The sequence below is a fragment of the Schistocerca americana genome, chromosome 8, assembly GCF_021461395.2.
Source record: "Schistocerca americana isolate TAMUIC-IGC-003095 chromosome 8, iqSchAmer2.1, whole genome shotgun sequence".
Taxonomy (NCBI): domain Eukaryota; kingdom Metazoa; phylum Arthropoda; class Insecta; order Orthoptera; family Acrididae; genus Schistocerca; species Schistocerca americana.
In genome coordinates this window covers 94998340-95017910 of record NC_060126.1, presented here as the reverse complement: position 1 = coordinate 95017910, position 19571 = coordinate 94998340, and the positions used below count along the sequence as shown (strand labels likewise).

At 53.2% G+C, this 19571-nt stretch overlaps 65 non-coding genes across 65 annotated transcripts; 26 read left to right on the top strand and 39 right to left on the bottom strand.

Moving 5' to 3' along the window:
* Nucleotides 1-241: 241 nt before the first annotated feature.
* On the bottom strand, nucleotides 242-313 carry Trnad-guc. The gene has a single exon. It is a non-coding gene; the product is annotated as a tRNA-Asp (tRNA).
* A 107-nt stretch (nucleotides 314-420) lies between these two features.
* Trnad-guc lies at nucleotides 421-492 on the bottom strand. Its single transcript has one exon. It is a non-coding gene; the product is annotated as a tRNA-Asp (tRNA).
* A 107-nt stretch (nucleotides 493-599) lies between these two features.
* On the bottom strand, nucleotides 600-691 carry Trnai-uau. Its single transcript is given in 2 exon segments — nucleotides 600-635; nucleotides 654-691. It is a non-coding gene; the product is annotated as a tRNA-Ile (tRNA).
* Nucleotides 692-1069: 378 nt separating this feature from the next.
* On the top strand, nucleotides 1070-1142 carry Trnar-acg. Its single transcript has one exon. It is a non-coding gene; the product is annotated as a tRNA-Arg (tRNA).
* A 287-nt stretch (nucleotides 1143-1429) lies between these two features.
* On the top strand, nucleotides 1430-1501 carry Trnam-cau. The gene has a single exon. It is a non-coding gene; the product is annotated as a tRNA-Met (tRNA).
* A 245-nt stretch (nucleotides 1502-1746) lies between these two features.
* On the bottom strand, nucleotides 1747-1818 carry Trnad-guc. The gene has a single exon. It is a non-coding gene; the product is annotated as a tRNA-Asp (tRNA).
* A 107-nt stretch (nucleotides 1819-1925) lies between these two features.
* Trnad-guc lies at nucleotides 1926-1997 on the bottom strand. The gene has a single exon. It is a non-coding gene; the product is annotated as a tRNA-Asp (tRNA).
* A 107-nt stretch (nucleotides 1998-2104) lies between these two features.
* On the bottom strand, nucleotides 2105-2196 carry Trnai-uau. Its single transcript is given in 2 exon segments — nucleotides 2105-2140; nucleotides 2159-2196. It is a non-coding gene; the product is annotated as a tRNA-Ile (tRNA).
* Nucleotides 2197-2574: 378 nt separating this feature from the next.
* Trnar-acg lies at nucleotides 2575-2647 on the top strand. Its single transcript has one exon. It is a non-coding gene; the product is annotated as a tRNA-Arg (tRNA).
* A 287-nt stretch (nucleotides 2648-2934) lies between these two features.
* On the top strand, nucleotides 2935-3006 carry Trnam-cau. Its single transcript has one exon. It is a non-coding gene; the product is annotated as a tRNA-Met (tRNA).
* Nucleotides 3007-3251: 245 nt separating this feature from the next.
* On the bottom strand, nucleotides 3252-3323 carry Trnad-guc. Its single transcript has one exon. It is a non-coding gene; the product is annotated as a tRNA-Asp (tRNA).
* A 107-nt stretch (nucleotides 3324-3430) lies between these two features.
* On the bottom strand, nucleotides 3431-3502 carry Trnad-guc. The gene has a single exon. It is a non-coding gene; the product is annotated as a tRNA-Asp (tRNA).
* A 107-nt stretch (nucleotides 3503-3609) lies between these two features.
* On the bottom strand, nucleotides 3610-3701 carry Trnai-uau. The gene is given in 2 exon segments: nucleotides 3610-3645; nucleotides 3664-3701. It is a non-coding gene; the product is annotated as a tRNA-Ile (tRNA).
* A 378-nt stretch (nucleotides 3702-4079) lies between these two features.
* On the top strand, nucleotides 4080-4152 carry Trnar-acg. Its single transcript has one exon. It is a non-coding gene; the product is annotated as a tRNA-Arg (tRNA).
* A 287-nt stretch (nucleotides 4153-4439) lies between these two features.
* On the top strand, nucleotides 4440-4511 carry Trnam-cau. The gene has a single exon. It is a non-coding gene; the product is annotated as a tRNA-Met (tRNA).
* A 245-nt stretch (nucleotides 4512-4756) lies between these two features.
* Nucleotides 4757-4828, bottom strand: Trnad-guc. Its single transcript has one exon. It is a non-coding gene; the product is annotated as a tRNA-Asp (tRNA).
* Nucleotides 4829-4935: 107 nt separating this feature from the next.
* On the bottom strand, nucleotides 4936-5007 carry Trnad-guc. Its single transcript has one exon. It is a non-coding gene; the product is annotated as a tRNA-Asp (tRNA).
* Nucleotides 5008-5114: 107 nt separating this feature from the next.
* On the bottom strand, nucleotides 5115-5206 carry Trnai-uau. The gene is given in 2 exon segments: nucleotides 5115-5150; nucleotides 5169-5206. It is a non-coding gene; the product is annotated as a tRNA-Ile (tRNA).
* A 378-nt stretch (nucleotides 5207-5584) lies between these two features.
* Nucleotides 5585-5657, top strand: Trnar-acg. Its single transcript has one exon. It is a non-coding gene; the product is annotated as a tRNA-Arg (tRNA).
* Nucleotides 5658-5944: 287 nt separating this feature from the next.
* On the top strand, nucleotides 5945-6016 carry Trnam-cau. The gene has a single exon. It is a non-coding gene; the product is annotated as a tRNA-Met (tRNA).
* A 245-nt stretch (nucleotides 6017-6261) lies between these two features.
* On the bottom strand, nucleotides 6262-6333 carry Trnad-guc. Its single transcript has one exon. It is a non-coding gene; the product is annotated as a tRNA-Asp (tRNA).
* Nucleotides 6334-6440: 107 nt separating this feature from the next.
* On the bottom strand, nucleotides 6441-6512 carry Trnad-guc. Its single transcript has one exon. It is a non-coding gene; the product is annotated as a tRNA-Asp (tRNA).
* Nucleotides 6513-6619: 107 nt separating this feature from the next.
* On the bottom strand, nucleotides 6620-6711 carry Trnai-uau. Its single transcript is given in 2 exon segments — nucleotides 6620-6655; nucleotides 6674-6711. It is a non-coding gene; the product is annotated as a tRNA-Ile (tRNA).
* Nucleotides 6712-7089: 378 nt separating this feature from the next.
* Nucleotides 7090-7162, top strand: Trnar-acg. The gene has a single exon. It is a non-coding gene; the product is annotated as a tRNA-Arg (tRNA).
* A 287-nt stretch (nucleotides 7163-7449) lies between these two features.
* Trnam-cau lies at nucleotides 7450-7521 on the top strand. Its single transcript has one exon. It is a non-coding gene; the product is annotated as a tRNA-Met (tRNA).
* A 245-nt stretch (nucleotides 7522-7766) lies between these two features.
* On the bottom strand, nucleotides 7767-7838 carry Trnad-guc. The gene has a single exon. It is a non-coding gene; the product is annotated as a tRNA-Asp (tRNA).
* Nucleotides 7839-7945: 107 nt separating this feature from the next.
* On the bottom strand, nucleotides 7946-8017 carry Trnad-guc. The gene has a single exon. It is a non-coding gene; the product is annotated as a tRNA-Asp (tRNA).
* Nucleotides 8018-8124: 107 nt separating this feature from the next.
* Trnai-uau lies at nucleotides 8125-8216 on the bottom strand. The gene is given in 2 exon segments: nucleotides 8125-8160; nucleotides 8179-8216. It is a non-coding gene; the product is annotated as a tRNA-Ile (tRNA).
* Nucleotides 8217-8594: 378 nt separating this feature from the next.
* Trnar-acg lies at nucleotides 8595-8667 on the top strand. The gene has a single exon. It is a non-coding gene; the product is annotated as a tRNA-Arg (tRNA).
* A 287-nt stretch (nucleotides 8668-8954) lies between these two features.
* Trnam-cau lies at nucleotides 8955-9026 on the top strand. The gene has a single exon. It is a non-coding gene; the product is annotated as a tRNA-Met (tRNA).
* A 245-nt stretch (nucleotides 9027-9271) lies between these two features.
* Nucleotides 9272-9343, bottom strand: Trnad-guc. Its single transcript has one exon. It is a non-coding gene; the product is annotated as a tRNA-Asp (tRNA).
* A 107-nt stretch (nucleotides 9344-9450) lies between these two features.
* Trnad-guc lies at nucleotides 9451-9522 on the bottom strand. Its single transcript has one exon. It is a non-coding gene; the product is annotated as a tRNA-Asp (tRNA).
* A 107-nt stretch (nucleotides 9523-9629) lies between these two features.
* Nucleotides 9630-9721, bottom strand: Trnai-uau. The gene is given in 2 exon segments: nucleotides 9630-9665; nucleotides 9684-9721. It is a non-coding gene; the product is annotated as a tRNA-Ile (tRNA).
* A 378-nt stretch (nucleotides 9722-10099) lies between these two features.
* Nucleotides 10100-10172, top strand: Trnar-acg. The gene has a single exon. It is a non-coding gene; the product is annotated as a tRNA-Arg (tRNA).
* Nucleotides 10173-10459: 287 nt separating this feature from the next.
* Trnam-cau lies at nucleotides 10460-10531 on the top strand. The gene has a single exon. It is a non-coding gene; the product is annotated as a tRNA-Met (tRNA).
* Nucleotides 10532-10776: 245 nt separating this feature from the next.
* Trnad-guc lies at nucleotides 10777-10848 on the bottom strand. The gene has a single exon. It is a non-coding gene; the product is annotated as a tRNA-Asp (tRNA).
* Nucleotides 10849-10955: 107 nt separating this feature from the next.
* On the bottom strand, nucleotides 10956-11027 carry Trnad-guc. The gene has a single exon. It is a non-coding gene; the product is annotated as a tRNA-Asp (tRNA).
* Nucleotides 11028-11134: 107 nt separating this feature from the next.
* On the bottom strand, nucleotides 11135-11226 carry Trnai-uau. The gene is given in 2 exon segments: nucleotides 11135-11170; nucleotides 11189-11226. It is a non-coding gene; the product is annotated as a tRNA-Ile (tRNA).
* A 378-nt stretch (nucleotides 11227-11604) lies between these two features.
* On the top strand, nucleotides 11605-11677 carry Trnar-acg. The gene has a single exon. It is a non-coding gene; the product is annotated as a tRNA-Arg (tRNA).
* Nucleotides 11678-11964: 287 nt separating this feature from the next.
* Trnam-cau lies at nucleotides 11965-12036 on the top strand. The gene has a single exon. It is a non-coding gene; the product is annotated as a tRNA-Met (tRNA).
* Nucleotides 12037-12281: 245 nt separating this feature from the next.
* Trnad-guc lies at nucleotides 12282-12353 on the bottom strand. The gene has a single exon. It is a non-coding gene; the product is annotated as a tRNA-Asp (tRNA).
* Nucleotides 12354-12460: 107 nt separating this feature from the next.
* Nucleotides 12461-12532, bottom strand: Trnad-guc. Its single transcript has one exon. It is a non-coding gene; the product is annotated as a tRNA-Asp (tRNA).
* A 107-nt stretch (nucleotides 12533-12639) lies between these two features.
* On the bottom strand, nucleotides 12640-12731 carry Trnai-uau. Its single transcript is given in 2 exon segments — nucleotides 12640-12675; nucleotides 12694-12731. It is a non-coding gene; the product is annotated as a tRNA-Ile (tRNA).
* A 378-nt stretch (nucleotides 12732-13109) lies between these two features.
* Trnar-acg lies at nucleotides 13110-13182 on the top strand. Its single transcript has one exon. It is a non-coding gene; the product is annotated as a tRNA-Arg (tRNA).
* A 287-nt stretch (nucleotides 13183-13469) lies between these two features.
* Nucleotides 13470-13541, top strand: Trnam-cau. The gene has a single exon. It is a non-coding gene; the product is annotated as a tRNA-Met (tRNA).
* Nucleotides 13542-13786: 245 nt separating this feature from the next.
* Trnad-guc lies at nucleotides 13787-13858 on the bottom strand. Its single transcript has one exon. It is a non-coding gene; the product is annotated as a tRNA-Asp (tRNA).
* Nucleotides 13859-13965: 107 nt separating this feature from the next.
* Nucleotides 13966-14037, bottom strand: Trnad-guc. The gene has a single exon. It is a non-coding gene; the product is annotated as a tRNA-Asp (tRNA).
* A 107-nt stretch (nucleotides 14038-14144) lies between these two features.
* Trnai-uau lies at nucleotides 14145-14236 on the bottom strand. Its single transcript is given in 2 exon segments — nucleotides 14145-14180; nucleotides 14199-14236. It is a non-coding gene; the product is annotated as a tRNA-Ile (tRNA).
* Nucleotides 14237-14614: 378 nt separating this feature from the next.
* Nucleotides 14615-14687, top strand: Trnar-acg. Its single transcript has one exon. It is a non-coding gene; the product is annotated as a tRNA-Arg (tRNA).
* A 287-nt stretch (nucleotides 14688-14974) lies between these two features.
* On the top strand, nucleotides 14975-15046 carry Trnam-cau. The gene has a single exon. It is a non-coding gene; the product is annotated as a tRNA-Met (tRNA).
* Nucleotides 15047-15291: 245 nt separating this feature from the next.
* On the bottom strand, nucleotides 15292-15363 carry Trnad-guc. The gene has a single exon. It is a non-coding gene; the product is annotated as a tRNA-Asp (tRNA).
* Nucleotides 15364-15470: 107 nt separating this feature from the next.
* On the bottom strand, nucleotides 15471-15542 carry Trnad-guc. The gene has a single exon. It is a non-coding gene; the product is annotated as a tRNA-Asp (tRNA).
* A 107-nt stretch (nucleotides 15543-15649) lies between these two features.
* On the bottom strand, nucleotides 15650-15741 carry Trnai-uau. Its single transcript is given in 2 exon segments — nucleotides 15650-15685; nucleotides 15704-15741. It is a non-coding gene; the product is annotated as a tRNA-Ile (tRNA).
* A 378-nt stretch (nucleotides 15742-16119) lies between these two features.
* On the top strand, nucleotides 16120-16192 carry Trnar-acg. Its single transcript has one exon. It is a non-coding gene; the product is annotated as a tRNA-Arg (tRNA).
* Nucleotides 16193-16479: 287 nt separating this feature from the next.
* Nucleotides 16480-16551, top strand: Trnam-cau. Its single transcript has one exon. It is a non-coding gene; the product is annotated as a tRNA-Met (tRNA).
* A 245-nt stretch (nucleotides 16552-16796) lies between these two features.
* On the bottom strand, nucleotides 16797-16868 carry Trnad-guc. The gene has a single exon. It is a non-coding gene; the product is annotated as a tRNA-Asp (tRNA).
* A 107-nt stretch (nucleotides 16869-16975) lies between these two features.
* On the bottom strand, nucleotides 16976-17047 carry Trnad-guc. Its single transcript has one exon. It is a non-coding gene; the product is annotated as a tRNA-Asp (tRNA).
* Nucleotides 17048-17154: 107 nt separating this feature from the next.
* Trnai-uau lies at nucleotides 17155-17246 on the bottom strand. The gene is given in 2 exon segments: nucleotides 17155-17190; nucleotides 17209-17246. It is a non-coding gene; the product is annotated as a tRNA-Ile (tRNA).
* A 378-nt stretch (nucleotides 17247-17624) lies between these two features.
* Trnar-acg lies at nucleotides 17625-17697 on the top strand. Its single transcript has one exon. It is a non-coding gene; the product is annotated as a tRNA-Arg (tRNA).
* A 287-nt stretch (nucleotides 17698-17984) lies between these two features.
* On the top strand, nucleotides 17985-18056 carry Trnam-cau. Its single transcript has one exon. It is a non-coding gene; the product is annotated as a tRNA-Met (tRNA).
* A 245-nt stretch (nucleotides 18057-18301) lies between these two features.
* Trnad-guc lies at nucleotides 18302-18373 on the bottom strand. The gene has a single exon. It is a non-coding gene; the product is annotated as a tRNA-Asp (tRNA).
* Nucleotides 18374-18480: 107 nt separating this feature from the next.
* On the bottom strand, nucleotides 18481-18552 carry Trnad-guc. The gene has a single exon. It is a non-coding gene; the product is annotated as a tRNA-Asp (tRNA).
* Nucleotides 18553-18659: 107 nt separating this feature from the next.
* On the bottom strand, nucleotides 18660-18751 carry Trnai-uau. Its single transcript is given in 2 exon segments — nucleotides 18660-18695; nucleotides 18714-18751. It is a non-coding gene; the product is annotated as a tRNA-Ile (tRNA).
* A 378-nt stretch (nucleotides 18752-19129) lies between these two features.
* On the top strand, nucleotides 19130-19202 carry Trnar-acg. The gene has a single exon. It is a non-coding gene; the product is annotated as a tRNA-Arg (tRNA).
* Nucleotides 19203-19489: 287 nt separating this feature from the next.
* Nucleotides 19490-19561, top strand: Trnam-cau. Its single transcript has one exon. It is a non-coding gene; the product is annotated as a tRNA-Met (tRNA).
* Nucleotides 19562-19571: the final 10 nt, after the last annotated feature.

Genomic DNA, 19571 nt, shown 5'->3' with positions numbered 1-19571 from the left:
TATTTCTTTTGCGGACTGTGCCGAGCTCGATTATTACGCCCACAGCGTCGGCTGGGGTGCTTTGATACAGCGTTAACAGCATACCCCGCAATTCTGAAATGTGAAGAATGCGAGAACCACTTCCTAAGTTGTAGCATTTTTTAAGATTTTGCGCCAACTACACTCCACGATCGCAAAGTTAATGCTCTTACGACCCACATACGCGCAACACTCGAACAGGGTTGTGAGATAAAAATCGCATCTCCCCGGCGGGGAATCGAACCCCGGTCTCCCGCGTGACAGGCGGGGATACTAACCACTATACTACCGAGGATGCGCTGTAGACAGGTGCCTGTGTGCGAGAGATATGGTGCTAGTAGCCGCAAACGACCTACACTAAGTTCGGCGAGTGATAGAGCAGCAATTACAAATCGGATGTGCCTCCCCGGCGGGGAATCGAACCCCGGTCTCCCGCGTGACAGGCGGGGATACTAACCACTATACTACCGAGGAAGACGCAGCTAGCGTCTCGAATGCACAATTATGTTACTCAAATAGCTGATACATCTCAAACCTAGCCTCCTGTTGCTGTCAGAGACAGCTGCTAAGAAATAAAAGTATGCCCCAGGTGAGGCTCGAACTCACAACCCCGGCATTGCTCACGGCTACTGCCTTATAAGTACCGTGCGCTAACCAATTGCGCCACTGGGGCTACAACAGAGTGCTTTCAGTTAGCGGTATTCACTTTGCTGCAAACCAGTGGTGGCCACAGAAACATACGATCGCCACCTGATGCCATACTGCGACTTTGGCACCTGACTACCAATGCTTCGTGCTATTCTTGTTTCATATGCTACGCTTACATGCACATCAACCGGCTCTCGTCGTCGAGAAAACGTGGGAAAACGCGCGCCTTGCCTTCTGCTACCTGTCGAACAGCGAGAGCAGATGCGTGGCAAGCTCTAAGCTCTGCAGGCGCACTGCGGCCACGCAGCTGCACGAAAGGTACCTTCCTTGGGAGCTTGCTCAGCCATGGAGAACACGTTTCTTAGCGAACTGCACTTGTCTCGTAGAAAGAAATGCTGCCACTGGCCCTGTGGCGCAACGGATAACGCGTCTGACTACGGATCAGAAGATTCCAGGTTCGAATCCTGGCAGGGTCGGCGTTTTGTTAGTTGCCGACGCGTAGCTGGGCAGTGGATTTCGTATGTCGCCGCACCGTGGAGTGCTTTGTTGCTCCTGTGCATCTCGCAGCTGCATGTCGAGTCGATCGTGGTAAATATCGCTGCCTGCAAGCGTCAGCGTAGCGTCAGTCGAGCAAAGTCGAGACAAGTCAAGCTGAGAGCTGTAGGAGATGATACGCAATTAAATACAGGCGTGTGAAAGCGACGCAGACAACACTTTCCAAGTGTCCCACGTCACGTGGCGAAGAGCCGGCGCAACCCCAGGCAGCAGAGTGGCGCAGTGGAAGCGTGCTGGGCCCATAACCCAGAGGTCCGTGGATCGAAACCACGCTCTGCTAAAATTATTTCTTTTGCGGACTGTGCCGAGCTCGATTATTACGCCCACAGCGTCGGCTGGGGTGCTTTGATACAGCGTTAACAGCATACCCCGCAATTCTGAAATGTGAAGAATGCGAGAACCACTTCCTAAGTTGTAGCATTTTTTAAGATTTTGCGCCAACTACACTCCACGATCGCAAAGTTAATGCTCTTACGACCCACATACGCGCAACACTCGAACAGGGTTGTGAGATAAAAATCGCATCTCCCCGGCGGGGAATCGAACCCCGGTCTCCCGCGTGACAGGCGGGGATACTAACCACTATACTACCGAGGATGCGCTGTAGACAGGTGCCTGTGTGCGAGAGATATGGTGCTAGTCGCCGCAAACGACCTACACTAAGTTCGGCGAGTGATAGAGCAGCAATTACAAATCGGATGTGCCTCCCCGGCGGGGAATCGAACCCCGGTCTCCCGCGTGACAGGCGGGGATACTAACCACTATACTACCGAGGAAGACGCAGCTAGCGTCTCGAATGCACAATTATGTTACTCAAATAGCTGATACATCTCAAACCTAGCCTCCTGTTGCTGTCAGAGACAGCTGCTAAGAAATAAAAGTATGCCCCAGGTGAGGCTCGAACTCACAACCCCGGCATTGCTCACGGCTACTGCCTTATAAGTACCGTGCGCTAACCAATTGCGCCACTGGGGCTACAACAGAGTGCTTTCAGTTAGCGGTATTCACTTTGCTGCAAACCAGTGGTGGCCACAGAAACATACGATCGCCACCTGATGCCATACTGCGACTTTGGCACCTGACTACCAATGCTTCGTGCTATTCTTGTTTCATATGCTACGCTTACATGCACATCAACCGGCTCTCGTCGTCGAGAAAACGTGGGAAAACGCGCGCCTTGCCTTCTGCTACCTGTCGAACAGCGAGAGCAGATGCGTGGCAAGCTCTAAGCTCTGCAGGCGCACTGCGGCCACGCAGCTGCACGAAAGGTACCTTCCTTGGGAGCTTGCTCAGCCATGGAGAACACGTTTCTTAGCGAACTGCACTTGTCTCGTAGAAAGAAATGCTGCCACTGGCCCTGTGGCGCAACGGATAACGCGTCTGACTACGGATCAGAAGATTCCAGGTTCGAATCCTGGCAGGGTCGGCGTTTTGTTAGTTGCCGACGCGTAGCTGGGCAGTGGATTTCGTATGTCGCCGCACCGTGGAGTGCTTTGTTGCTCCTGTGCATCTCGCAGCTGCATGTCGAGTCGATCGTGGTAAATATCGCTGCCTGCAAGCGTCAGCGTAGCGTCAGTCGAGCAAAGTCGAGACAAGTCAAGCTGAGAGCTGTAGGAGATGATACGCAATTAAATACAGGCGTGTGAAAGCGACGCAGACAACACTTTCCAAGTGTCCCACGTCACGTGGCGAAGAGCGGGCGCAAGCCTAGCCAGCAGAGTGGCGCAGTGGAAGCGTGCTGGGCCCATAACCCAGAGGTCCGTGGATCGAAACCACGCTCTGCTAAAATTATTTATTTTGCGGACTGCGTCGAGCTCGATTATTACGCCCACAGCGTGGGCTGGGGTGCTTTGACTCAGCGTTAACAGCAAACCCCGTAATTCTGAAGTGTGAAGAATGCGAGAACCACTTCCTAAGATGTAGCATTTTTTAAGATTTCGCGCCAACTACACTCCACGATCGCAAAGTTAATGCTCTTACGACCCCCATACGGGCAACACTCGAACAGGTTTGTGAGATAAAAATCGCACCTCCCCGGCGGGGAATCGAACCCCGGTCTCCCGCGTGACAGGCGGGGATACTAACCACTATACTACCGAGTATGCGCTGTAGGCAGGTGCCCTTGTGCGAGAGATATGGTGCTAGTAGCCGCAAACGTCCTACACTAAGTTCGGCGAGTGATAGAGCAGCAATTAAAAATCGGATGTGCCTCCCCGGCGGGGAATCGAACCCCGGTCTCCCGCGTGACAGGCGGGGATACTAACCACTATACTACCGAGGAAGACGCAGCTAGCGTCTCGAATGCACAATTATGTTACTCAAATAGCTGATACATCTCAAACCTAGCCTCCTGTTGCTGTCAGAGACAGCTGCTATGAAATAAAAGTATGCCCCAGGTGAGGCTCGAACTCACAACCCCGGCATTGCTCACGGCTACTGCCTTATAAGTACCGTGCGCTAACCAATTGCGCCACTGGGGCTACAACACGGCGCTCTCAGTTAGCGGTATTCACTTTGCTGCAAACCAGTGGTGGCCACAGAAACATACGATCGCCACCTGATGCCATACTGCGACTTTGGCACCTGACTACCAATGCTTCGTGCTATTCTTGTTTCATATGCTACGCTTACATGCATATCAACCGGCTCTCGTCGTCGAGAAAACGCGGGAAAACGCGCGCCTTGCCTTCTGCTACCTGTCGAACAGCGAGAGCAGATGCGTGGCAAGCTCTAAGCTCTGCAGGCGCACTGCGGCCACGCAGCTGCACGAAAGGTACCTTCCTTGGGAGCTTGCTCAGCCATGGAGAACACGTTTCTTAGCGAATTGCACTTGTCTCGTAGAAAGAAGTGCTGCCATTGGCCCTGTGGCGCAACGGATAACGCGTCTGACTACGGATCAGAAGATTCCAGGTTCGAATCCTGGCAGGGTCAGCATTTTGTTAGTTGCCGACGCGTAGCTGGGCAGTGGATTTCGTATGTCGCCGCATCGTGGAGTGCTTTGTTGCTCCTGTGCATCTCGCAGCTGCATGTCGAGTCGATCGTGGTAAATATCGCTGCCTGCAAGCGTCAGCGTAGCGTCAGTCGAGCAAAGTCGAGACAAGTCAAGCTGAGAGCTGTAGGAGATGATACGCAATTAAATACAGGCGTGTGAAAGCGACGCAGACAACACTTTCCAAGTGTCCCACGTCACGTGGCGAAGAGCGGGCGCAAGCCTAGCCAGCAGAGTGGCGCAGTGGAAGCGTGCTGGGCCCATAACCCAGAGGTCCGTGGATCGAAACCACGCTCTGCTAAAATTATTTATTTTGCGGACTGCGTCGAGCTCGATTATTACGCCCACAGCGTGGGCTGGGGTGCTTTGACTCAGCGTTAACAGCAAACCCCGTAATTCTGAAGTGTGAAGAATGCGAGAACCACTTCCTAAGATGTAGCATTTTTTAAGATTTCGCGCCAACTACACTCCACGATCGCAAAGTTAATGCTCTTACGACCCCCATACGGGCAACACTCGAACAGGTTTGTGAGATAAAAATCGCACCTCCCCGGCGGGGAATCGAACCCCGGTCTCCCGCGTGACAGGCGGGGATACTAACCACTATACTACCGAGGATGCGCTGTAGGCAGTTGCCCTTGTGCGAGAGATATGGTGCTAGTAGCCGCAAACGTCCTACACTAAGTTCGGCGAGTGATAGAGCAGCAATTAAAAATCGGATGTGCCTCCCCGGCGGGGAATCGAACCCCGGTCTCCCGCGTGACAGGCGGGGATACTAACCACTATACTACCGAGGAAGACGCAGCTAGCGTCTCGAATGCACAATTATGTTACTCAAATAGCTGATACATCTCAAACCTAGCCTCCTGTTGCTGTCAGAGACAGCTGCTATGAAATAAAAGTATGCCCCAGGTGAGGCTCGAACTCACAACCCCCGCATTGCTCACGGCTACTGCCTTATAAGTACCGTGCGCTAACCAATTGCGCCACTGGGGCTACAACACGGCGCTCTCAGTTAGCGGTATTCACTTTGCTGCAAACCTGTGGTGGCCACAGAAACATACGATCGCCACCTGATGCCATACTGCGACTTTGGCACCTGACTACCAATGCTTCGTGCTATTCTTGTTTCATATGCTACGCTTACATGCATATCAACCGGCTCTCGTCGTCGAGAAAACGCGGGAAAACGCGCGCCTTGCCTTCTGCTACCTGTCGAACAGCGAGAGCAGATGCGTGGCAAGCTCTAAGCTCTGCAGGCGCACTGCGGCCACGCAGCTGCACGAAAGGTACCTTCCTTGGGAGCTTGCTCAGCCATGGAGAACACGTTTCTTAGCGAATTGCACTTGTCTCGTAGAAAGAAGTGCTGCCATTGGCCCTGTGGCGCAACGGATAACGCGTCTGACTACGGATCAGAAGATTCCAGGTTCGAATCCTGGCAGGGTCAGCATTTTGTTAGTTGCCGACGCGTAGCTGGGCAGTGGATTTCGTATGTCGCCGCATCGTGGAGTGCTTTGTTGCTCCTGTGCATCTCGCAGCTGCATGTCGAGTCGATCGTGGTAAATATCGCTGCCTGCAAGCGTCAGCGTAGCGTCAGTCGAGCAAAGTCGAGACAAGTCAAGCTGAGAGCTGTAGGAGATGATACGCAATTAAATACAGGCGTGTGAAAGCGACGCAGACAACACTTTCCAAGTGTCCCACGTCACGTGGCGAAGAGCGGGCGCAAGCCTAGCCAGCAGAGTGGCGCAGTGGAAGCGTGCTGGGCCCATAACCCAGAGGTCCGTGGATCGAAACCACGCTCTGCTAAAATTATTTATTTTGCGGACTGCGTCGAGCTCGATTATTACGCCCACAGCGTGGGCTGGGGTGCTTTGACTCAGCGTTAACAGCAAACCCCGTAATTCTGAAGTGTGAAGAATGCGAGAACCACTTCCTAAGATGTAGCATTTTTTAAGATTTCGCGCCAACTACACTCCACGATCGCAAAGTTAATGCTCTTACGACCCCCATACGGGCAACACTCGAACAGGTTTGTGAGATAAAAATCGCACCTCCCCGGCGGGGAATCGAACCCCGGTCTCCCGCGTGACAGGCGGGGATACTAACCACTATACTACCGAGGATGCGCTGTAGGCAGTTGCCCTTGTGCGAGAGATATGGTGCTAGTAGCCGCAAACGTCCTACACTAAGTTCGGCGAGTGATAGAGCAGCAATTAAAAATCGGATGTGCCTCCCCGGCGGGGAATCGAACCCCGGTCTCCCGCGTGACAGGCGGGGATACTAACCACTATACTACCGAGGAAGACGCAGCTAGCGTCTCGAATGCACAATTATGTTACTCAAATAGCTGATACATCTCAAACCTAGCCTCCTGTTGCTGTCAGAGACAGCTGCTATGAAATAAAAGTATGCCCCAGGTGAGGCTCGAACTCACAACCCCCGCATTGCTCACGGCTACTGCCTTATAAGTACCGTGCGCTAACCAATTGCGCCACTGGGGCTACAACACGGCGCTCTCAGTTAGCGGTATTCACTTTGCTGCAAACCTGTGGTGGCCACAGAAACATACGATCGCCACCTGATGCCATACTGCGACTTTGGCACCTGACTACCAATGCTTCGTGCTATTCTTGTTTCATATGCTACGCTTACATGCATATCAACCGGCTCTCGTCGTCGAGAAAACGCGGGAAAACGCGCGCCTTGCCTTCTGCTACCTGTCGAACAGCGAGAGCAGATGCGTGGCAAGCTCTAAGCTCTGCAGGCGCACTGCGGCCACGCAGCTGCACGAAAGGTACCTTCCTTGGGAGCTTGCTCAGCCATGGAGAACACGTTTCTTAGCGAATTGCACTTGTCTCGTAGAAAGAAGTGCTGCCATTGGCCCTGTGGCGCAACGGATAACGCGTCTGACTACGGATCAGAAGATTCCAGGTTCGAATCCTGGCAGGGTCAGCATTTTGTTAGTTGCCGACGCGTAGCTGGGCAGTGGATTTCGTATGTCGCCGCATCGTGGAGTGCTTTGTTGCTCCTGTGCATCTCGCAGCTGCATGTCGAGTCGATCGTGGTAAATATCGCTGCCTGCAAGCGTCAGCGTAGCGTCAGTCGAGCAAAGTCGAGACAAGTCAAGCTGAGAGCTGTAGGAGATGATACGCAATTAAATACAGGCGTGTGAAAGCGACGCAGACAACACTTTCCAAGTGTCCCACGTCACGTGGCGAAGAGCGGGCGCAAGCCTAGCCAGCAGAGTGGCGCAGTGGAAGCGTGCTGGGCCCATAACCCAGAGGTCCGTGGATCGAAACCACGCTCTGCTAAAATTATTTATTTTGCGGACTGCGTCGAGCTCGATTATTACGCCCACAGCGTGGGCTGGGGTGCTTTGACTCAGCGTTAACAGCAAACCCCGTAATTCTGAAGTGTGAAGAATGCGAGAACCACTTCCTAAGATGTAGCATTTTTTAAGATTTCGCGCCAACTACACTCCACGATCGCAAAGTTAATGCTCTTACGACCCCCATACGGGCAACACTCGAACAGGTTTGTGAGATAAAAATCGCACCTCCCCGGCGGGGAATCGAACCCCGGTCTCCCGCGTGACAGGCGGGGATACTAACCACTATACTACCGAGGATGCGCTGTAGGCAGTTGCCCTTGTGCGAGAGATATGGTGCTAGTAGCCGCAAACGTCCTACACTAAGTTCGGCGAGTGATAGAGCAGCAATTAAAAATCGGATGTGCCTCCCCGGCGGGGAATCGAACCCCGGTCTCCCGCGTGACAGGCGGGGATACTAACCACTATACTACCGAGGAAGACGCAGCTAGCGTCTCGAATGCACAATTATGTTACTCAAATAGCTGATACATCTCAAACCTAGCCTCCTGTTGCTGTCAGAGACAGCTGCTATGAAATAAAAGTATGCCCCAGGTGAGGCTCGAACTCACAACCCCCGCATTGCTCACGGCTACTGCCTTATAAGTACCGTGCGCTAACCAATTGCGCCACTGGGGCTACAACACGGCGCTCTCAGTTAGCGGTATTCACTTTGCTGCAAACCTGTGGTGGCCACAGAAACATACGATCGCCACCTGATGCCATACTGCGACTTTGGCACCTGACTACCAATGCTTCGTGCTATTCTTGTTTCATATGCTACGCTTACATGCATATCAACCGGCTCTCGTCGTCGAGAAAACGCGGGAAAACGCGCGCCTTGCCTTCTGCTACCTGTCGAACAGCGAGAGCAGATGCGTGGCAAGCTCTAAGCTCTGCAGGCGCACTGCGGCCACGCAGCTGCACGAAAGGTACCTTCCTTGGGAGCTTGCTCAGCCATGGAGAACACGTTTCTTAGCGAATTGCACTTGTCTCGTAGAAAGAAGTGCTGCCATTGGCCCTGTGGCGCAACGGATAACGCGTCTGACTACGGATCAGAAGATTCCAGGTTCGAATCCTGGCAGGGTCAGCATTTTGTTAGTTGCCGACGCGTAGCTGGGCAGTGGATTTCGTATGTCGCCGCATCGTGGAGTGCTTTGTTGCTCCTGTGCATCTCGCAGCTGCATGTCGAGTCGATCGTGGTAAATATCGCTGCCTGCAAGCGTCAGCGTAGCGTCAGTCGAGCAAAGTCGAGACAAGTCAAGCTGAGAGCTGTAGGAGATGATACGCAATTAAATACAGGCGTGTGAAAGCGACGCAGACAACACTTTCCAAGTGTCCCACGTCACGTGGCGAAGAGCGGGCGCAAGCCTAGCCAGCAGAGTGGCGCAGTGGAAGCGTGCTGGGCCCATAACCCAGAGGTCCGTGGATCGAAACCACGCTCTGCTAAAATTATTTATTTTGCGGACTGCGTCGAGCTCGATTATTACGCCCACAGCGTGGGCTGGGGTGCTTTGACTCAGCGTTAACAGCAAACCCCGTAATTCTGAAGTGTGAAGAATGCGAGAACCACTTCCTAAGATGTAGCATTTTTTAAGATTTCGCGCCAACTACACTCCACGATCGCAAAGTTAATGCTCTTACGACCCCCATACGGGCAACACTCGAACAGGTTTGTGAGATAAAAATCGCACCTCCCCGGCGGGGAATCGAACCCCGGTCTCCCGCGTGACAGGCGGGGATACTAACCACTATACTACCGAGGATGCGCTGTAAGCAGTTGCCCTTGTGCGAGAGATATGGTGCTAGTAGCCGCAAACGTCCTACACTAAGTTCGGCGAGTGATAGAGCAGCAATTAAAAATCGGATGTGCCTCCCCGGCGGGGAATCGAACCCCGGTCTCCCGCGTGACAGGCGGGGATACTAACCACTATACTACCGAGGAAGACGCAGCTAGCGTCTCGAATGCACAATTATGTTACTCAAATAGCTGATACATCTCAAACCTAGCCTCCTGTTGCTGTCAGAGACAGCTGCTATGAAATAAAAGTATGCCCCAGGTGAGGCTCGAACTCACAACCCCCGCATTGCTCACGGCTACTGCCTTATAAGTACCGTGCGCTAACCAATTGCGCCACTGGGGCTACAACACGGCGCTCTCAGTTAGCGGTATTCACTTTGCTGCAAACCTGTGGTGGCCACAGAAACATACGATCGCCACCTGATGCCATACTGCGACTTTGGCACCTGACTACCAATGCTTCGTGCTATTCTTGTTTCATATGCTACGCTTACATGCATATCAACCGGCTCTCGTCGTCGAGAAAACGCGGGAAAACGCGCGCCTTGCCTTCTGCTACCTGTCGAACAGCGAGAGCAGATGCGTGGCAAGCTCTAAGCTCTGCAGGCGCACTGCGGCCACGCAGCTGCACGAAAGGTACCTTCCTTGGGAGCTTGCTCAGCCATGGAGAACACGTTTCTTAGCGAATTGCACTTGTCTCGTAGAAAGAAGTGCTGCCATTGGCCCTGTGGCGCAACGGATAACGCGTCTGACTACGGATCAGAAGATTCCAGGTTCGAATCCTGGCAGGGTCAGCATTTTGTTAGTTGCCGACGCGTAGCTGGGCAGTGGATTTCGTATGTCGCCGCATCGTGGAGTGCTTTGTTGCTCCTGTGCATCTCGCAGCTGCATGTCGAGTCGATCGTGGTAAATATCGCTGCCTGCAAGCGTCAGCGTAGCGTCAGTCGAGCAAAGTCGAGACAAGTCAAGCTGAGAGCTGTAGGAGATGATACGCAATTAAATACAGGCGTGTGAAAGCGACGCAGACAACACTTTCCAAGTGTCCCACGTCACGTGGCGAAGAGCGGGCGCAAGCCTAGCCAGCAGAGTGGCGCAGTGGAAGCGTGCTGGGCCCATAACCCAGAGGTCCGTGGATCGAAACCACGCTCTGCTAAAATTATTTATTTTGCGGACTGCGTCGAGCTCGATTATTACGCCCACAGCGTGGGCTGGGGTGCTTTGACTCAGCGTTAACAGCAAACCCCGTAATTCTGAAGTGTGAAGAATGCGAGAACCACTTCCTAAGATGTAGCATTTTTTAAGATTTCGCGCCAACTACACTCCACGATCGCAAAGTTAATGCTCTTACGACCCCCATACGGGCAACACTCGAACAGGTTTGTGAGATAAAAATCGCACCTCCCCGGCGGGGAATCGAACCCCGGTCTCCCGCGTGACAGGCGGGGATACTAACCACTATACTACCGAGGATGCGCTGTAGGCAGTTGCCCTTGTGCGAGAGATATGGTGCTAGTAGCCGCAAACGTCCTACACTAAGTTCGGCGAGTGATAGAGCAGCAATTAAAAATCGGATGTGCCTCCCCGGCGGGGAATCGAACCCCGGTCTCCCGCGTGACAGGCGGGGATACTAACCACTATACTACCGAGGAAGACGCAGCTAGCGTCTCGAATGCACAATTATGTTACTCAAATAGCTGATACATCTCAAACCTAGCCTCCTGTTGCTGTCAGAGACAGCTGCTATGAAATAAAAGTATGCCCCAGGTGAGGCTCGAACTCACAACCCCGGCATTGCTCACGGCTACTGCCTTATAAGTACCGTGCGCTAACCAATTGCGCCACTGGGGCTACAACACGGCGCTCTCAGTTAGCGGTATTCACTTTGCTGCAAACCAGTGGTGGCCACAGAAACATACGATCGCCACCTGATGCCATACTGCGACTTTGGCACCTGACTACCAATGCTTCGTGCTATTCTTGTTTCATATGCTACGCTTACATGCATATCAACCGGCTCTCGTCGTCGAGAAAACGCGGGAAAACGCGCGCCTTGCCTTCTGCTACCTGTCGAACAGCGAGAGCAGATGCGTGGCAAGCTCTAAGCTCTGCAGGCGCACTGCGGCCACGCAGCTGCACGAAAGGTACCTTCCTTGGGAGCTTGCTCAGCCATGGAGAACACGTTTCTTAGCGAATTGCACTTGTCTCGTAGAAAGAAGTGCTGCCATTGGCCCTGTGGCGCAACGGATAACGCGTCTGACTACGGATCAGAAGATTCCAGGTTCGAATCCTGGCAGGGTCAGCATTTTGTTAGTTGCCGACGCGTAGCTGGGCAGTGGATTTCGTATGTCGCCGCATCGTGGAGTGCTTTGTTGCTCCTGTGCATCTCGCAGCTGCATGTCGAGTCGATCGTGGTAAATATCGCTGCCTGCAAGCGTCAGCGTAGCGTCAGTCGAGCAAAGTCGAGACAAGTCAAGCTGAGAGCTGTAGGAGATGATACGCAATTAAATACAGGCGTGTGAAAGCGACGCAGACAACACTTTCCAAGTGTCCCACGTCACGTGGCGAAGAGCGGGCGCAAGCCTAGCCAGCAGAGTGGCGCAGTGGAAGCGTGCTGGGCCCATAACCCAGAGGCCCGTGGATCGAAACCACGCTCTGCTAAAATTATTTATTTTGCGGACTGCGTCGAGCTCGATTATTACGCCCACAGCGTGGGCTGGGGTGCTTTGACTCAGCGTTAACAGCAAACCCCGTAATTCTGAAGTGTGAAGAATGCGAGAACCACTTCCTAAGATGTAGCATTTTTTAAGATTTCGCGCCAACTACACTCCACGATCGCAAAGTTAATGCTCTTACGACCCCCATACGGGCAACACTCGAACAGGTTTGTGAGATAAAAATCGCACCTCCCCGGCGGGGAATCGAACCCCGGTCTCCCGCGTGACAGGCGGGGATACTAACCACTATACTACCGAGGATGCGCTGTAGGCAGTTGCCCTTGTGCGAGAGATATGGTGCTAGTAGCCGCAAACGTCCTACACTAAGTTCGGCGAGTGATAGAGCAGCAATTAAAAATCGGATGTGCCTCCCCGGCGGGGAATCGAACCCCGGTCTCCCGCGTGACAGGCGGGGATACTAACCACTATACTACCGAGGAAGACGCAGCTAGCGTCTCGAATGCACAATTATGTTACTCAAATAGCTGATACATCTCAAACCTAGCCTCCTGTTGCTGTCAGAGACAGCTGCTATGAAATAAAAGTATGCCCCAGGTGAGGCTCGAACTCACAACCCCGGCATTGCTCACGGCTACTGCCTTATAAGTACCGTGCGCTAACCAATTGCGCCACTGGGGCTACAACACGGCGCTCTCAGTTAGCGGTATTCACTTTGCTGCAAACCAGTGGTGGCCACAGAAACATACGATCGCCACCTGATGCCATACTGCGACTTTGGCACCTGACTACCAATGCTTCGTGCTATTCTTGTTTCATATGCTACGCTTACATGCATATCAACCGGCTCTCGTCGTCGAGAAAACGCGGGAAAACGCGCGCCTTGCCTTCTGCTACCTGTCGAACAGCGAGAGCAGATGCGTGGCAAGCTCTAAGCTCTGCAGGCGCACTGCGGCCACGCAGCTGCACGAAAGGTACCTTCCTTGGGAGCTTGCTCAGCCATGGAGAACACGTTTCTTAGCGAATTGCACTTGTCTCGTAGAAAGAAGTGCTGCCATTGGCCCTGTGGCGCAACGGATAACGCGTCTGACTACGGATCAGAAGATTCCAGGTTCGAATCCTGGCAGGGTCAGCATTTTGTTAGTTGCCGACGCGTAGCTGGGCAGTGGATTTCGTATGTCGCCGCATCGTGGAGTGCTTTGTTGCTCCTGTGCATCTCGCAGCTGCATGTCGAGTCGATCGTGGTAAATATCGCTGCCTGCAAGCGTCAGCGTAGCGTCAGTCGAGCAAAGTCGAGACAAGTCAAGCTGAGAGCTGTAGGAGATGATACGCAATTAAATACAGGCGTGTGAAAGCGACGCAGACAACACTTTCCAAGTGTCCCACGTCACGTGGCGAAGAGCGGGCGCAAGCCTAGCCAGCAGAGTGGCGCAGTGGAAGCGTGCTGGGCCCATAACCCAGAGGTCCGTGGATCGAAACCACGCTCTGCTAAAATTATTTATTTTGCGGACTGCGTCGAGCTCGATTATTACGCCCACAGCGTGGGCTGGGGTGCTTTGACTCAGCGTTAACAGCAAACCCCGTAATTCTGAAGTGTGAAGAATGCGAGAACCACTTCCTAAGATGTAGCATTTTTTAAGATTTCGCGCCAACTACACTCCACGATCGCAAAGTTAATGCTCTTACGACCCCCATACGGGCAACACTCGAACAGGTTTGTGAGATAAAAATCGCACCTCCCCGGCGGGGAATCGAACCCCGGTCTCCCGCGTGACAGGCGGGGATACTAACCACTATACTACCGAGGATGCGCCGTAGGCAGTTGCCCTTGTGCGAGAGATATGGTGCTAGTAGCCGCAAACGTCCTACACTAAGTTCGGCGAGTGATAGAGCAGCAATTAAAAATCGGATGTGCCTCCCCGGCGGGGAATCGAACCCCGGTCTCCCGCGTGACAGGCGGGGATACTAACCACTATACTAACGAGGAAGACGCAGCTAGCGTCTCGAATGCACAATTATGTTACTCAAATAGCTGATACATCTCAAACCTAGCCTCCTGTTGCTGTCAGAGACAGCTGCTATGAAATAAAAGTATGCCCCAGGTGAGGCTCGAACTCACAACCCCCGCATTGCTCACGGCTACTGCCTTATAAGTACCGTGCGCTAACCAATTGCGCCACTGGGGCTACAACACGGCGCTCTCAGTTAGCGGTATTCACTTTGCTGCAAACCTGTGGTGGCCACAGAAACATACGATCGCCACCTGATGCCATACTGCGACTTTGGCACCTGACTACCAATGCTTCGTGCTATTCTTGTTTCATATGCTACGCTTACATGCATATCAACCGGCTCTCGTCGTCGAGAAAACGCGGGAAAACGCGCGCCTTGCCTTCTGCTACCTGTCGAACAGCGAGAGCAGATGCGTGGCAAGCTCTAAGCTCTGCAGGCGCACTGCGGCCACGCAGCTGCACGAAAGGTACCTTCCTTGGGAGCTTGCTCAGCCATGGAGAACACGTTTCTTAGCGAATTGCACTTGTCTCGTAAAAAGAAGTGCTGCCATTGGCCCTGTGGCGCAACGGATAACGCGTCTGACTACGGATCAGAAGATTCCAGGTTCGAATCCTGGCAGGGTCAGCATTTTGTTAGTTGCCGACGCGTAGCTGGGCAGTGGATTTCGTATGTCGCCGCATCGTGGAGTGCTTTGTTGCTCCTGTGCATCTCGCAGCTGCATGTCGAGTCGATCGTGGTAAATATCGCTGCCTGCAAGCGTCAGCGTAGCGTCAGTCGAGCAAAGTCGAGACAAGTCAAGCTGAGAGCTGTAGGAGATGATACGCAATTAAATACAGGCGTGTGAAAGCGACGCAGACAACACTTTCCAAGTGTCCCACGTCACGTGGCGAAGAGCGGGCGCAAGCCTAGCCAGCAGAGTGGCGCAGTGGAAGCGTGCTGGGCCCATAACCCAGAGGTCCGTGGATCGAAACCACGCTCTGCTAAAATTATTTATTTTGCGGACTGCGTCGAGCTCGATTATTACGCCCACAGCGTGGGCTGGGGTGCTTTGACTCAGCGTTAACAGCAAACCCCGTAATTCTGAAGTGTGAAGAATGCGAGAACCACTTCCTAAGATGTAGCATTTTTTAAGATTTCGCGCCAACTACACTCCACGATCGCAAAGTTAATGCTCTTACGACCCCCATACGGGCAACACTCGAACAGGTTTGTGAGATAAAAATCGCACCTCCCCGGCGGGGAATCGAACCCCGGTCTCCCGCGTGACAGGCGGGGATACTAACCACTATACTACCGAGGATGCGCTGTAGGCAGGTGCCCTTGTGCGAGAGATATGGTGCTAGTAGCCGCAAACGTCCTACACTAAGTTCGGCGAGTGATAGAGCAGCAATTAAAAATCGGATGTGCCTCCCCGGCGGGGAATCGAACCCCGGTCTCCCGCGTGACAGGCGGGGATACTAACCACTATACTACCGAGGAAGACGCAGCTAGCGTCTCGAATGCACAATTATGTTACTCAAATAGCTGATACATCTCAAACCTAGCCTCCTGTTGCTGTCAGAGACAGCTGCTATGAAATAAAAGTATGCCCCAGGTGAGGCTCGAACTCACAACCCCCGCATTGCTCACGGCTACTGCCTTATAAGTACCGTGCGCTAACCAATTGCGCCACTGGGGCTACAACACGGCGCTCTCAGTTAGCGGTATTCACTTTGCTGCAAACCTGTGGTGGCCACAGAAACATACGATCGCCACCTGATGCCATACTGCGACTTTGGCACCTGACTACCAATGCTTCGTGCTATTCTTGTTTCATATGCTACGCTTACATGCATATCAACCGGCTCTCGTCGTCGAGAAAACGCGGGAAAACGCGCGCCTTGCCTTCTGCTACCTGTCGAACAGCGAGAGCAGATGCGTGGCAAGCTCTAAGCTCTGCAGGCGCACTGCGGCCACGCAGCTGCACGAAAGGTACCTTCCTTGGGAGCTTGCTCAGCCATGGAGAACACGTTTCTTAGCGAATTGCACTTGTCTCGTAGAAAGAAGTGCTGCCATTGGCCCTGTGGCGCAACGGATAACGCGTCTGACTACGGATCAGAAGATTCCAGGTTCGAATCCTGGCAGGGTCAGCATTTTGTTAGTTGCCGACGCGTAGCTGGGCAGTGGATTTCGTATGTCGCCGCATCGTGGAGTGCTTTGTTGCTCCTGTGCATCTCGCAGCTGCATGTCGAGTCGATCGTGGTAAATATCGCTGCCTGCAAGCGTCAGCGTAGCGTCAGTCGAGCAAAGTCGAGACAAGTCAAGCTGAGAGCTGTAGGAGATGATACGCAATTAAATACAGGCGTGTGAAAGCGACGCAGACAACACTTTCCAAGTGTCCCACGTCACGTGGCGAAGAGCGGGCGCAAGCCTAGCCAGCAGAGTGGCGCAGTGGAAGCGTGCTGGGCCCATAACCCAGAGGTCCGTGGATCGAAACCACGCTCTGCTAAAATTATTTATTTTGCGGACTGCGTCGAGCTCGATTATTACGCCCACAGCGTGGGCTGGGGTGCTTTGACTCAGCGTTAACAGCAAACCCCGTAATTCTGAAGTGTGAAGAATGCGAGAACCACTTCCTAAGATGTAGCATTTTTTAAGATTTCGCGCCAACTACACTCCACGATCGCAAAGTTAATGCTCTTACGACCCCCATACGGGCAACACTCGAACAGGTTTGTGAGATAAAAATCGCACCTCCCCGGCGGGGAATCGAACCCCGGTCTCCCGCGTGACAGGCGGGGATACTAACCACTATACTACCGAGGATGCGCCGTAGGCAGTTGCCCTTGTGCGAGAGATATGGTGCTAGTAGCCGCAAACGTCCTACACTAAGTTCGGCGAGTGATAGAGCAGCAATTAAAAATCGGATGTGCCTCCCCGGCGGGGAATCGAACCCCGGTCTCCCGCGTGACAGGCGGGGATACTAACCACTATACTAACGAGGAAGACGCAGCTAGCGTCTCGAATGCACAATTATGTTACTCAAATAGCTGATACATCTCAAACCTAGCCTCCTGTTGCTGTCAGAGACAGCTGCTATGAAATAAAAGTATGCCCCAGGTGAGGCTCGAACTCACAACCCCCGCATTGCTCACGGCTACTGCCTTATAAGTACCGTGCGCTAACCAATTGCGCCACTGGGGCTACAACACGGCGCTCTCAGTTAGCGGTATTCACTTTGCTGCAAACCTGTGGTGGCCACAGAAACATACGATCGCCACCTGATGCCATACTGCGACTTTGGCACCTGACTACCAATGCTTCGTGCTATTCTTGTTTCATATGCTACGCTTACATGCATATCAACCGGCTCTCGTCGTCGAGAAAACGCGGGAAAACGCGCGCCTTGCCTTCTGCTACCTGTCGAACAGCGAGAGCAGATGCGTGGCAAGCTCTAAGCTCTGCAGGCGCACTGCGGCCACGCAGCTGCACGAAAGGTACCTTCCTTGGGAGCTTGCTCAGCCATGGAGAACACGTTTCTTAGCGAATTGCACTTGTCTCGTAGAAAGAAGTGCTGCCATTGGCCCTGTGGCGCAACGGATAACGCGTCTGACTACGGATCAGAAGATTCCAGGTTCGAATCCTGGCAGGGTCAGCATTTTGTTAGTTGCCGACGCGTAGCTGGGCAGTGGATTTCGTATGTCGCCGCATCGTGGAGTGCTTTGTTGCTCCTGTGCATCTCGCAGCTGCATGTCGAGTCGATCGTGGTAAATATCGCTGCCTGCAAGCGTCAGCGTAGCGTCAGTCGAGCAAAGTCGAGACAAGTCAAGCTGAGAGCTGTAGGAGATGATACGCAATTAAATACAGGCGTGTGAAAGCGACGCAGACAACACTTTCCAAGTGTCCCACGTCACGTGGCGAAGAGCGGGCGCAAGCCTAGCCAGCAGAGTGGCGCAGTGGAAGCGTGCTGGGCCCATAACCCAGAGGTCCGTGGATCGAAACCACGCTCTGCTAAAATTATTTATTTTGCGGACTGCGTCGAGCTCGATTATTACGCCCACAGCGTGGGCTGGGGTGCTTTGACTCAGCGTTAACAGCAAACCCCGTAATTCTGAAGTGTGAAGAATGCGAGAACCACTTCCTAAGATGTAGCATTTTTTAAGATTTCGCGCCAACTACACTCCACGATCGCAAAGTTAATGCTCTTACGACCCCCATACGGGCAACACTCGAACAGGTTTGTGAGATAAAAATCGCACCTCCCCGGCGGGGAATCGAACCCCGGTCTCCCGCGTGACAGGCGGGGATACTAACCACTATACTACCGAGGATGCGCTGTAGGCAGTTGCCCTTGTGCGAGAGATATGGTGCTAGTAGCCGCAAACGTCCTACACTAAGTTCGGCGAGTGATAGAGCAGCAATTAAAAATCGGATGTGCCTCCCCGGCGGGGAATCGAACCCCGGTCTCCCGCGTGACAGGCGGGGATACTAACCACTATACTACCGAGGAAGACGCAGCTAGCGTCTCGAATGCACAATTATGTTACTCAAATAGCTGATACATCTCAAACCTAGCCTCCTGTTGCTGTCAGAGACAGCTGCTATGAAATAAAAGTATGCCCCAGGTGAGGCTCGAACTCACAACCCCGGCATTGCTCACGGCTACTGCCTTATAAGTACCGTGCGCTAACCAATTGCGCCACTGGGGCTACAACACGGCGCTCTCAGTTAGCGGTATTCACTTTGCTGCAAACCAGTGGTGGCCACAGAAACATACGATCGCCACCTGATGCCATACTGCGACTTTGGCACCTGACTACCAATGCTTCGTGCTATTCTTGTTTCATATGCTACGCTTACATGCATATCAACCGGCTCTCGTCGTCGAGAAAACGCGGGAAAACGCGCGCCTTGCCTTCTGCTACCTGTCGAACAGCGAGAGCAGATGCGTGGCAAGCTCTAAGCTCTGCAGGCGCACTGCGGCCACGCAGCTGCACGAAAGACACCTTCCTTGGGAGCTTGCTCAGCCATGGAGAACACGTTTCTTAGCGAATTGCACTTGTCTCGTAGAAAGAAGTGCTGCCATTGGCCCTGTGGCGCAACGGATAACGCGTCTGACTACGGATCAGAAGATTCCAGGTTCGAATCCTGGCAGGGTCAGCATTTTGTTAGTTGCCGACGCGTAGCTGGGCAGTGGATTTCGTATGTCGCCGCATCGTGGAGTGCTTTGTTGCTCCTGTGCATCTCGCAGCTGCATGTCGAGTCGATCGTGGTAAATATCGCTGCCTGCAAGCGTCAGCGTAGCGTCAGTCGAGCAAAGTCGAGACAAGTCAAGCTGAGAGCTGTAGGAGATGATACGCAATTAAATACAGGCGTGTGAAAGCGACGCAGACAACACTTTCCAAGTGTCCCACGTCACGTGGCGAAGAGCGGGCGCAAGCCTAGCCAGCAGAGTGGCGCAGTGGAAGCGTGCTGGGCCCATAACCCAGAGGTCCGTGGATCGAAACCACGCTCTGCTAAAATTATTTA